Source organism: Corvus moneduloides, chromosome 2 (assembly GCF_009650955.1).
Source record: "Corvus moneduloides isolate bCorMon1 chromosome 2, bCorMon1.pri, whole genome shotgun sequence".
In the NCBI taxonomy this organism is placed as follows: domain Eukaryota; kingdom Metazoa; phylum Chordata; class Aves; order Passeriformes; family Corvidae; genus Corvus; species Corvus moneduloides.
Genome location: NC_045477.1, coordinates 57,512,858 through 57,524,896, shown reverse-complemented (window position 1 = coordinate 57,524,896; position 12,039 = coordinate 57,512,858). Strand labels below are relative to the sequence as shown.

Sequence of the window (12,039 nt, the reverse complement as noted above, 5' to 3'; positions counted from 1 at the left end):
CAGTAAATTCAGTTTAATTGGAATTCATTCATGTTTCTAAGGGGAGTTTAATGATGGAAAGATTCATGCTTCATCTCATCTCAGTGGTACTAACACTCACGTATGCAGGTCCATCATTGAGAATGGCCTGGCCTCTGTTATCGTTAATTGAAGCATATTAAGAGACTTAGCAGAAAAAAAAAATCCAAATATGAAATGTCAAGAGACAGATCCATCTAGTTTCATATCCTGTAGTTATGATATATCTTAATTACAGTTAATTATGAGATATTGTTCCTGGTGGAAGATCATCTGACATAGTTTCTGTTGGTGATTAAACATAGAACAGAATTCAATACATTTGTTGAATGTGGGACCTGTTTATTGTGACTGTACAATTCTATCTAGAGTATCACTCCTGCTACGTAGCAAAACAGAGGAAAGTCACAGGTCAAAAATACTTCCCTTGCCTCATGATGCTTTAATACTCCCTGCTGCCTTCTTATATTTTCTGCTGCTGGCCTCTTAGGACTCCAGCATATGATGCTGCTCCCACTGAGGAGGGATACAGAGGCTTCTCACTGGGCTTCAACTGAGCCACATCAGATTCTAAATGAACAGCAGATATAGGAAAAGGCTGAGGGGAGACAAGTGCTACAGGAATTGACCTCTGTGGAAGAACAGTGAAGCTGGACAGAGAATCAGTGAAGCCTTCAGTACCATTTGTGAAAGAGTAATCTTTGATTTATTGGAGGAGTGCTATTATCTGGAATCCTTTCCTCATACAGTGTAAAATACAAAAGTAAGAAACTCAGGCTGAAGGCATGAGCTCAGCTTCTGCTGGTGTCAATACGGTTTGCTCAGACCCATTGATCTATGGCTATATATGACCCTGAAATATGTTTTGCTGGGCTGCCTGAGATCTTTGCTCATGCTTAGAATAGAAATGACAGGATTGGTTTTATCGCTGAAAAGTAAGCAGTGCATATTTTCTGCCTGAAAAGTAACCAAATTAACATTTGTAAAGTAATCTTTTTTCTCAGTTAAAAAAAAAATAGCAGCATAATTGGCTAGATTACTTGTACTTGGAAAAGACTTGGTTTTCACAAACGCTATGCACACTGGTTTCCTAAATGCTTGTTTACTCGGAACTGCAACAATTGTGATAAATCATTTGCTATTTACTCTTCAGTGCAACGACACGCTTTGGGCAAAGATTTTTTTTTGTTCATTATTTATTTATTTTTAAAAGCAAAACCACTCTTTTAACACATTTTTCCATTCCCAGTGATGGGTTTTATCTTTGATATGTGATCCAGTTATTTAACTACCTCTCCCATGAATTGTTTATACACCAACTTGGCAGCATAATTTGCATATCACAGGAAAGATCCCATTACATGTTCCCAGAGGTGTGGTTTCACTAGCTTTATCACTTTCTGCCACCTATGCACATCCCAGAAGCTGAGTGTCTGGTTAATCCAGAAAGGCTCTTCTTGGCTGCCAATAACAATTAAACATTAATGGTGCAGTTACAACATTTTCAGCCACTCAGAAGTTATCTGCCCATTGTCTTAGACAAATATAATAGCCAAAAAGATATTTATCTTTTCATACAAATTTTTCCACCACAGGAAAATCACAGACCTTTACCTTTAATGCATGCTGTTCAGCTCTTGCAGACTTGACCTGAAATAATTAGACAAGGAACAAATGCACGAAGAAAAAAAATTGGAAAGAGGTGAGACACGCTTAGAAGCAGAGTAACTGAACATACCACAGAAGAGCCAGAGAAGACATGGAGCTGGACATGGTACTTTCTCTCCAGACTATTATTTGGTGACTGAATGAAACAATGGCTCTAACTGCAGTCTTCATGATGATGAAAAGCCCATGTTTGGGTGTATTCCAGATCATTCTTCACCCACTGTATGAAACACTAAAAAATGACAGCAGTGTAACTTTCACTGCGAGGAGCACTTACTCCAAGAGCACTCTAGCAACATCAAAGCACACAATCACTAGGGATCAGGGCATAGGAATTAAAGGGAATGCAGAAACACACCACAGTCAAACACCAGTGAATTTCCTTGCATAAAGCATTGATGCCTCCAGATGTTTTCCCAATAAGAAGACAAACAGTACTGTGCCTTTGTAAACAGAGTTTTCCAACATGCATTTGGAGGGAACAAAGCTTGCAGGTACCAAACCTTGTTACCTGTGATTTTCCTTCTGCAAATCCACCTTACAGTGAAAGAATAGGCACATGAAGTTTCAGAAACACAAACTCTGTTTGGGTGGAACTTGAACTCTGAGATCTAGAGTAGAATTATTAACAAAAAGTGCCTTTTCAGAAAGTGCCTCACACAAACCTAGTAACACCCTTCCAGTTGCATTCAGTGCAACAGCCAACCTAGCACCTTTCTCTCTAGCAATATAAAAACCCCACAAAATCCTCAATATCATAGAAGGCTTGAAGAGAGAGAAAAGGTTGATTCACTGACAAAACTAATGGGCTATTGAGTCAGTAGCCTTTGAGTCACAAAGTCAAGCTCAGTGAACATTCATTGAAACTGGTCATATCCCACAGCCCAAGATAGCCAGCAGTCACAGCGACAGAGCAAAAGGCAGATTGAGCACAGCTGTCCTCTCAAGTCCAAGTATAGCCTGGTGGGCAGGAAGGAAAATCAGAGCTGTTCCTGCCTGTTTAAAAGAGAGCATTTAGTTTTTGAGCCTGTCAGCAACATTCTTTTTGAACACATTATGTTCACTGACATGCCACCCTGACATTTTGTTTAGTAGTACAAAAAAAACCCAAAACCTAAAACAAGAGGTAAGGTTATAAAATCAAATATGATGTTTTCTGCATGTTAAAAGAAGTATTGCTTCCACAGAGACCTGGTGGCTCAAACAGCTGCAGTGCAGTGCCAGTACATGAAAACCAAAAAATGGAACTGACCTGGGTTTCACGGTTCAAGTGTGCCGTGGCAGGGATCCCGGCACGACTTCCAAATTCAAAGCTTGAATAAACACAGTTGTAGTTTCTTGAAGTGGATGCTTTTAATGCAATCTGAAAAGGGTGAGAGAAAGGGCATATTCCTGAAACCTATGTTTCTTAGGTAGAAATTCTGCCTGGAGAAGCCCAGCTCGTGACTGTTTGCTATTAAGACTGTACAGGAGAGAGGGAGCGTCTTTGAGTTCACATACTTAATGCTCAGTGGTGTGTTTGCAGAGTGGCAGGAAATAAACAATAGTGAGGAGGGGTTAACCAGAGACCTGCTGGCTAAAATCTATATGCCTGGAAACAGAAGAGAGAGGGCTGCAAGGTCAGATACAGTTCAATTGTTTCTAATAGGGGGATCTGCCACAGAGCTACCAGGTACAGACACACACTTATCAAAGGCTGTACCCGTTTTCCATCTCCCCCTAAACCAAAACAGCAGTTTTGCATGGTCGAGTCAGTTTTTCTGAACTGACCTAGAATGTCCTCCTAATTCCCAAATACAGTGTCACTAGAAACCTATACAGTAAATAGAAGGAGAGGACAGAGAGATCAAATAAGCCACCTATTGCATGGTTCTCCATCACATCTAAAACTCCTCAATCACACCATAAGATGTGTTCTCCAACTTATTTTCTAAGACCGCTGTGTGGTTTATGAAATAATGCCCCCATTCTCCCATAACTGCATCAAGGGAACATCCACACAGACGGTCAGACGCAAGTAAAAATGTCTCTGAGCCTGACAGGAGATGGTAAAGAGAAAATCCCTTTACTTGGAGCCTCTACCAAAATTTCATCACTGCACCAAGTCCCAATTGACTCAGCAGGCAGGCAAGGGAAGTGCTTTGTGAAGCCACCAGCCACATATGCAGACAGAGGTGGGGTTGGGCATGAAGCACAGCATGAGTCAGAGAGTCCAGATGTGGGGATGGCTTGAGAGGAAGAGGGACAGCAGCTGCCCACTATGCTTGGAAATGTGCAAAGGAAGAATGAGCTAAGCTATGCTTCCAAAGAGCTCATTCTGCTGCAAGATGTAAAGGATGCAGCAGACATGTTCCAGAAGATCCATCACAAGCACTAACATTGGCAGAAATCAGATATGGTTGCAGATATTTTGCTTCAGCTTTTTGCTAGCAGCTTTTCTTAGAGAAAGAAACCTTTCTTAGAGAAAGACCTGGGGTACTGCCTCCCCCCAAAAAACCCCAAAACCAAACCCAACTCCATTAACTGAATTGGTGGACAATGATATTGTGCAAACACCCAGTAGCAATGGCGAACCATACTGTAAAGCATAGAGTAGTACTGTGGTTGCATGCATTTTTGCATACAGAGTTTTTATAGATGCTAACCGAAGCAATTTCATATCTCTAGATATTTACTCTATGCTTGTCAAATGAAATGGCATTTTTCATCCCATTTTGACTGGAAGAGAGAATAAATTTGGTTTATAAATTGTTTAGAATTACTTGTTAAAGCTGTTGGCTTTTCTGTATCTGCTTGTAGGAGGGACAAGAGGGAAAAGACAAGTAATATGTTACACATAAAACCACAGTGGAGAAAAACAGAAAGCAAGCTTTGTTTTCAACAAATTTAAACTGTTCAAATGACAAGAATCAGTTGCTGTGGAAGCAGATCCGCAGCTGAATGAAACCTTTCACCTGTCCAACATATGAAATATTTATTATCTGAGGGTGACTAGAGATTAAATAAGCCAGACATACAATGCAGAAAGCAGACCCTGGCTCATCACCTTCATGATTTTCACAGGTCCTGTTGCAGCCAGATTAGATTTTGCCATAGAGAAAGAGAAGCGGGCTCAATTGCAATATTGGGTGTAAGGAGAAATAAAACCAGAGGAAAGCAAATTTTTAACTTTGTATTTAATTTAACCAGGTTGGTGAACAAAATGATGATCCTCTACTCTGTTTAGTAAGGCTGAAAAATGTTATCATTTCCAATTAGAGAGAAGAGCCCACTCTCTCTTTAGATAATTATTTTTCCAATAAATTATTCTTGGCCGCTTGTTTCCCCATAAAAATTGCTTAGTGTTTTTGCCTTCTAGAAGTTGTTGGGTTGTTTCCCTTTTTTTTTTTTACTTCCTTACTTTGTGTGGGTTGGACTTAATTTATTATAGGGCTGAGACTTGGCTGAGATCCAGACACAACAATCTGAAAAATATTCATACTAAAATTCAGTGATGGGATTCCTTGCTCATTTTATCTCAGAGCCTCCCTGAAAATTCAGTCTTGCAATATGGAGCACAACTGATGCAAAAGTGGGTATGTAATCCAGGTCACTTTATTTTTCAGAAAAAGACTTTAGACATCTCTGTTGCTGTAGACACAACCCTGACCATGAACAAAAGCCAAAGCCATTATTTAAGAAAGTGATAATTTTGCATAGCTGCTTTCAGCAGTGAATCACTCTTGGAAATAACATTTTTGCCCTTTATCACATTCATTTCCCAGAAAATCTGGATTTCCAAGGCCTTTGGCATCCTTACTATAGCTAAACAGCTTTAATGTCTGCATTCTAAGACGCTGAAATTGTCTAACTAAGCTAAGGGATAAAGATAAAAGTCTATTGTTATTAAATCATAAATGATACTATGATAAAGTCTATTTCTGCTAAGTCTGGTATGTGTGTGTGAAGTGACTGAGAAGTTGTACAGAGTTAACACACAACACCAAAATACGATCACTTCTTTCAGTTCATGCCATTTCCTTATCACGCTATACTTGGCAATCGCATGAAGATTTTAGCAGTAAATATTGGATCAGGTGACATAATTTCAAGTCAGATTTACAGGCTCTTGAGTGCTGCACAGGACTGATCCCACCCTAATAATTAAGATGGAAGTGAGGTATGAACAAGATGGGGAGGGGAAGAAGAACAACAGAAGAGAAGAGGCAACACAGTATCTGAGCAGTGCCACAGTACAAACTGTGCCGTCACGAAACCAATGCACACACTGCAGGAACCTGGGGATTCCTGGCTTCACAGTAGCAGATAACATTTATCTCTAGCCTCTTCCACAACACAATAGACTTTAAAATATTAATCAGTTCTCTCTTCCAGTTATACTCTTCTGGCACTAGTCCTGTGCCTTAAGAGAGTGCACCACTGATGTAGCAGGGCAGGAGACCTTTCCCATACCTAGCACATAATACTTAGTTATACACTCTGCCTTCTCCTAGACTTAGCCTTCATTTTCATTGCTTCTGTGCAAATAACTTCCTCCACATCTGTTACAATCCCTTCGCCCTCTCACAGAGTGCTGTGCTTACACTTTCCCAAGTTTGCCAGAAGGAGATTGCTAGGTTCCAAGTGCACCAAAAAAGCACAGAACATGCCTTCTTTTCTGCCTTTCCATCTGCCTGGAATACCCTCCCTTCTTTCCCACCGTGGTACACCAAGTACCTTCCCTTTCTTTCAGAAAACTGAGAATCCATCTGTTCGGCAAGTTGCTCCATCTGCAACAACGGCAAGTCCAGTGATGTGCTGCCAATATTTCAACAAAGGGCTCCTCTAAACCCATTCCCCTGAGTCAGTAACACAGCCCACGTACCCAGGGTGGGGATGCTCACAGACAGCAGGCGTGTGGAACTGGCGGGCTCTACTCATTTGGTTTTCCCATTTCAACAAAATGCTTTCCCATATCCAAGAAAAGAGGCAGCACCATTTGGCAAATACATTTCTGTTACATGCCTCCTACCAGAAGTGTTAATTCTTGGGTCCTGGGAAGAAAAAATAACAAACAAAAGAACCCACTTTGTTGAGACAGTTGCAGAGTGTGCACCTGGACAAAACACAAGGGATGACAGTGGTAGGGAGGGATCTAAATCCCTTTAAGGGACCCCTCAGGACCGTATCTGTGTAAAGCAAATTAGTAACAGGGCCCCAGTTACAAAGAAGGAAATCATGCCAAATTTTCCTTTCCGCATGAGCTAGTGAAGAGCTGAGCCTTGCAAACGTGCCTGGTAAGTCTGAGGACAAGGGTGAGGGAAGATGGTTCAACATTTAAGGCAGGCAGTTTCTCAGAAGGAAAGTGTACAGCTCTTTTGCCATTCATACTTCTGTACCAGGTGTGAATACATATCATACAGTTTGTAAACATAAATATATATATATGCTTATATGTATGAACGTGTGTGAATTAGACAGTTGCTTTTACAAACTTTGGCTGCTGCTTTTGTTTCAAAAGCTGTCCTGTCTCAGGCATTTTAGAAGTCCAGGCTCAATATTTTTCCATAGGTGGCTATACAGAAGTTGATACATGCAGGCCAGCATGCTCTGACTGCGTGCGCTTTGGATTGACCACTTTTCCTGTTGCTGTTTATTAGCTGCACAGTGTTAGATTTATGACAAGTTGCAGTCACAAAGAAATGGCCAGGTGTTAAATTACATTAAACTCCCAAAGTTTTCAAAGGTGACAATATAATATATTATTTGCTATTTTTTAAAAAATCAGCAGTTTTTAGGATGGTCTTCATAAAAAAATAGGAGAACACGCTGCTTTGGAACACTTGATCATCACCACTTCAAATCTCTTACCGTGATTGCTTTTCAAATAAGGAAAATTAAACCAAACCAAACAACCAAAAAAAACCCCAAACCCCAAAACAATCAACAAAAAAAAACCAACAAAAAACCAACAAAACCTTGGTCTCGACAACTCAGTGTTGAGTTCAGCAGATGACTTTTGTTGGGTTTGAAGATTAAAGAACACAAGATTAGCAGGAGTGGTTGCCATCATAGAGTTTAGTTCAATAGTATTAAAAAAAAGAAATGTACAAATTATAACACTAAATAATCTCTATTTATATGCCAGAAAACAATTTAAAAAGTATGTTCTGGTTTTGTCTACTTTGGCTGCCTCATAAATAGCAAATTGTCAAGTCTCTTACCTAAAAATTCAGGCAATGCTACTGTGCTTGCCCTGTAATGAGTTCTTCCAGAAAGAAATCCTGATCTTTATCTAGAAGAGCACATCAGCACATTTTGGAGATCACCCATCTATAGCAGAACACTTTGGAACATGTTTATGTTTAAAGCATTTGCTGAGCAGGCAGAGCTTAGGCATGTGCTCAGTCAATCTGTTGAGCTGCGGCCTGTTTTAGGCTCCCACAAGGTGCTCGGCCATGCTCGGAGCCACCCTGCACAGCTACCCTGCTGGCTCCAACACCACGGGTCCTCCACAAAAGAGCTCTAAAGACCACGCCATATGAAAATAACAAAAGGCGAGTGCAGCCCAAATCAAAACATCACTGGGAACCCTCCTTTCAAGCTAGGAAAGACAAAAACTTTTGAAGCAGAGGGCTGCTGTGGTCCAGGAGGGCTGGAGCAATGCTGACCCAAGGCATGGACATACAGAGCCCCAGAAATTCCACCAACTAAATTGCTAAGGCATGATAGCATGGGTGGAACACACAGATCATTCTCTGCTTTTTGCAGACAAGATGAAAAAAATGAGGTGCAGACAAGAACCCCAAAAGTTACCTACTAAAAATCTGCTAAAGAAAAGCTATGACAGGCGTTTGAAATTAATCCAGATCTGCTGAATTCAACTGTGATTTTCCAGCCATCAGAGCAGCCAGCCTCCTGGCTTTGAAAGAAGCATCCAAATCATAATTACATTTCCATCATGTCAGCAAGGCAAGGAAGTAAAAATGTTTTGGAAAAAATTGTCCAAGTTACTTGTCACAATGGAGATGAGCTGAACCAGTTAAGGTAGGGTAGAGAGTTTGACACTCATAGGAGCATTTTCCTCTTCCAAATAGGTGCATGTTAATTGCCTTCTCATTTTTCTCTATTTTCTTCAAATCTCTTATAATCCCAGTAACGTGTCCAGCCCACTTTCACTTAGATTTGATCTTGGCAAAGTATTTTATCAGTCTTCTCCCTAATCTGTGCTCCCAAAGTGATTGCACGGAATATCAGCTCATTTTCCCAGAGTGAGTTCTTTATAATCTATACAGCTCTCCCCTGTTTAAATCATATGAACAACATCCCATACAAAAAGGTCACTTTTCCTTTTGGAAAAAAATGTTCCTGTCCTCACAAGTATATGAATGAGCAGGAACAAAAAGCCACCAGCCCTAACTTGAAACCAGAGGGGTTATGTTAGGCCATAAGGAGTCCAATAAGTTTGTGAGTGGGATGGTTTATACCATACCATGACTTTGAAACACTGTATTTTCAGGCTTGTAAAGAGATATCCATCATACAAGCCAAGTTGGGAACTACATGAGAGAAACTAGCTGGGCTGTGTTTCCTCCAGCATTCATACTTCAGCTCTCCTCTTCTATGTGTGTCTGCTACTGTGCCACTTTTTGGCCTTAGTGCACCTTGTGTCCACTAATCCCCTCGTGGTTCTTCTCTCCATGGATGCCACAGCCCTCTGCAGGAACTAAACCTGATTATCTAGTCATGAGTTTCTACTGGGCTACCACCGCGTCATCTTCCTTTGCAAATGCTGCTTGCAAAGAGGAGGGAAGATGTTATTGAAATGCATGAGTGGAACTATCTACTATCAAAAATTCTATACTATCTACTATCTATCAAAATTCTGTGGCGATCATGTTAGTCTGGTCCTTTAAGCTTACCACAAGCTTCCAAACTGAGAACATAAGTGCTGATGACAGGAGCAAGTCAGTGACACAAGAAATAAATACCCCAGTGTGAGCTCTGACAACTAAAGAACATCAAACTTCTTCTCTCTTACCTTCCTCTCTCTGAGAAAAGACCTATTTCCCAAAGGACAGACTTGTTTCCAAAACCACACATTAGCACTGAAGCTGGACATCAACACTGCATGCCATTAAAGTGTTGGCTGCACAATTTCATCTCCAACACACACCTGAAGGACCCATCCTCCTCATTTTTTTCTACAGTCCTTGAGTATCCCAGCACTCCAATGCAGTACCATTCCATCAAGCCTATATAAACTGTCTCCTAACAAATACAGGTATGTATGTGCACACATGCATGTACTAATGGAGCAACCAACCAACCAGCAAGCCAACACTGTATATTTATACTTAACCTCCAACTTGCTCAGTATCCTACTTTAAATTATCTCTCTTCAAATATTTTCTTCACATTCCCTCAAACTTTTTTACTGCTTTCACTCTGTGTGCAGCTGCTTCTTCATGAGGGAATTTTGTTGCTCAGTTAACTATCACATTAATCAGGTGAATATGTCTCCCTAGTATATCTAAGAATTGCTCATTAAATCAGGTCTCCAGTACTGTTGAAAAATAATTAAAAACCTGTTTCCAATAAACAAGCTATAAAGGCATTAAGGACAAAACAGTGCATAGGAAATGTATTAGAAACACAGGGAAAGAAAATTCTGACCAGGCACAGGCTGGGCAGATTTAGCTGAATACTGCTATAATTGCTCATAGTGTCAGGCTAATAGTAAAAAGAAAGTTATAAATATTCACTTCAAATTAACAATGAATGTATTGTGGCTGAACACAAGCTCCTTTTATGCTTGCTTCCTACAAAGAGTCATGTAAAGCAAATTCAAAGCTTCTATGCTGCACTGTTTGTTTCCAGAATAGGAAGTATAATTGGTATGGGATTTACACAGCTTGACAAAGCAAGGGAGGCCAGGCTCCCAAAATCTTTTGGATCCAGCACACAAAGTTAATTAAACAAACCGTAAAGGAACTGCACCCATTCCCTGCAACTTCATCTAGCACCGTGCATGAGGATACCTAATTACAGTTTGTCAGCAACTGAGGTGATGACAGAAATCTGCCATCAGGCAATTCAAACCAATATAAACTAGAGGCAATAATACTTCCATTGAAAGAACAAGACACTAAATTTGTTAAGTAAGTGATTCACTTTGTTTTAATTGCTACACACAAGGTACAATGACACAGTAAGATCTCAGTGACCAGATAAAATATGTCATCTTCTCCCCACCCAATGAACCGTGCAGTGCTGAACAGATGGGTCACCTTTCCCTATCTGCATTAGAGAAGAACATTGAATTGGAAAAGATTTAAAATTTAGTTTTTAAATTGAGCCATTTTAAATCAGCTTCAAGTCAATCACCCCATCTCCAAGTCAGCCACTGATGGCAGAGGCAACTTAGCAATAATGAGCATTTATATTTTGCAATTCTTCTCTATGTGTTTAGTTAGGATTGTGGTGGTTAATCTACTGTCCCACTTAATTAAATACTGTTAAAATTATACTTGAAGCTTTGTCTCATATCTTGCTAGCACAATTACAACCTAGAAGTCTCCATTTTACATCAATCACTAATTTGCTCTCCGGCAGTGTAATTTCTTGTTACAAAGCATACATCTCTAACAACTCAATGCGTGCTGAGTGCTCCTAACACCACAGCAGCCACTCACCGTGGTGAAACTGTGGCCCCAGAATAAAGCTTCAGTAGCTGTGTTCCTCCTGAAAGCCACAGTGTGGACCCCAGAAGGAATCCCATGGCAGGTGGCAGAAGTCATATAACTACACTATAAGCATACAGATTTGGAAGGGTACTCCTGAACCATGAGTGTGCTGAGGAGGTGTGTGCTGAGGAGACATGATCATCTTGCAGTGCAGCTGGAGAACAAGCAGTGGAGCCAATTTAACTCTATAGAAAAGCAATGACCAGACAATAGAGAGATGATTATCAAATAGAAAAAAAGTGGATAAAACCTCACACTTGCTATAGCTGAACTTCCCCCATCCTCTAGAAAGCAGATACTTCCTGTAAAATAGCAGAAAGAAAAGGGAAAGGAGGACAGCCTGACAAGCAAACCAGGGATAGAAGTGAGATATTTATCTTGATTTTGTATCTGAGTGCTCTTCATACGTTTCTGCAAGGTTTAGCTCTGCATTGCAAGCTTACTCGACATTTACTTGACAGTAATTTCCCAGCCACACTGTGCATTAAATTAGATGGTGTTTTCCTGGGTATTGTTTCATGTCTGCACTTCATGTGTAAAGATTCTCTCTGCTGACTTTTGTGCAACACTTGCCTCTTCGGGAGGCATACACATCTACATAAGCATTGCTTAAACACACACAGAGCAT

The 12,039-nt window shown here is 40.4% G+C and overlaps 1 protein-coding gene across 10 annotated transcripts in view; it reads right to left on the bottom strand.

The window, feature by feature from the left end:
- Positions 1-12,039, bottom strand: part of ENOX1 (ecto-NOX disulfide-thiol exchanger 1) — a 359,067-nt gene that overhangs the window by 148,125 nt on the left and 198,903 nt on the right. For 6 of the 10 annotated variants that reach the window (XM_032099803.1, XM_032099812.1, XM_032099813.1 and 3 more), the window contains 2 exons: positions 2,939-3,049; positions 1,757-1,918 (listed from right to left, as the gene is read on the bottom strand). The exons of 2 other annotated variants lie outside the window; for them this stretch is intronic. The gene's annotated coding sequence lies outside the window, so the exon portion shown is untranslated. Of the gene's footprint in view, positions 1-1,756; positions 1,919-2,938; positions 3,050-6,550; positions 6,720-12,039 lie in introns of all 10 variants that reach the window. 2 more of the 10 variants (XM_032099804.1, XM_032099805.1) reach the window with 2 other exon arrangements.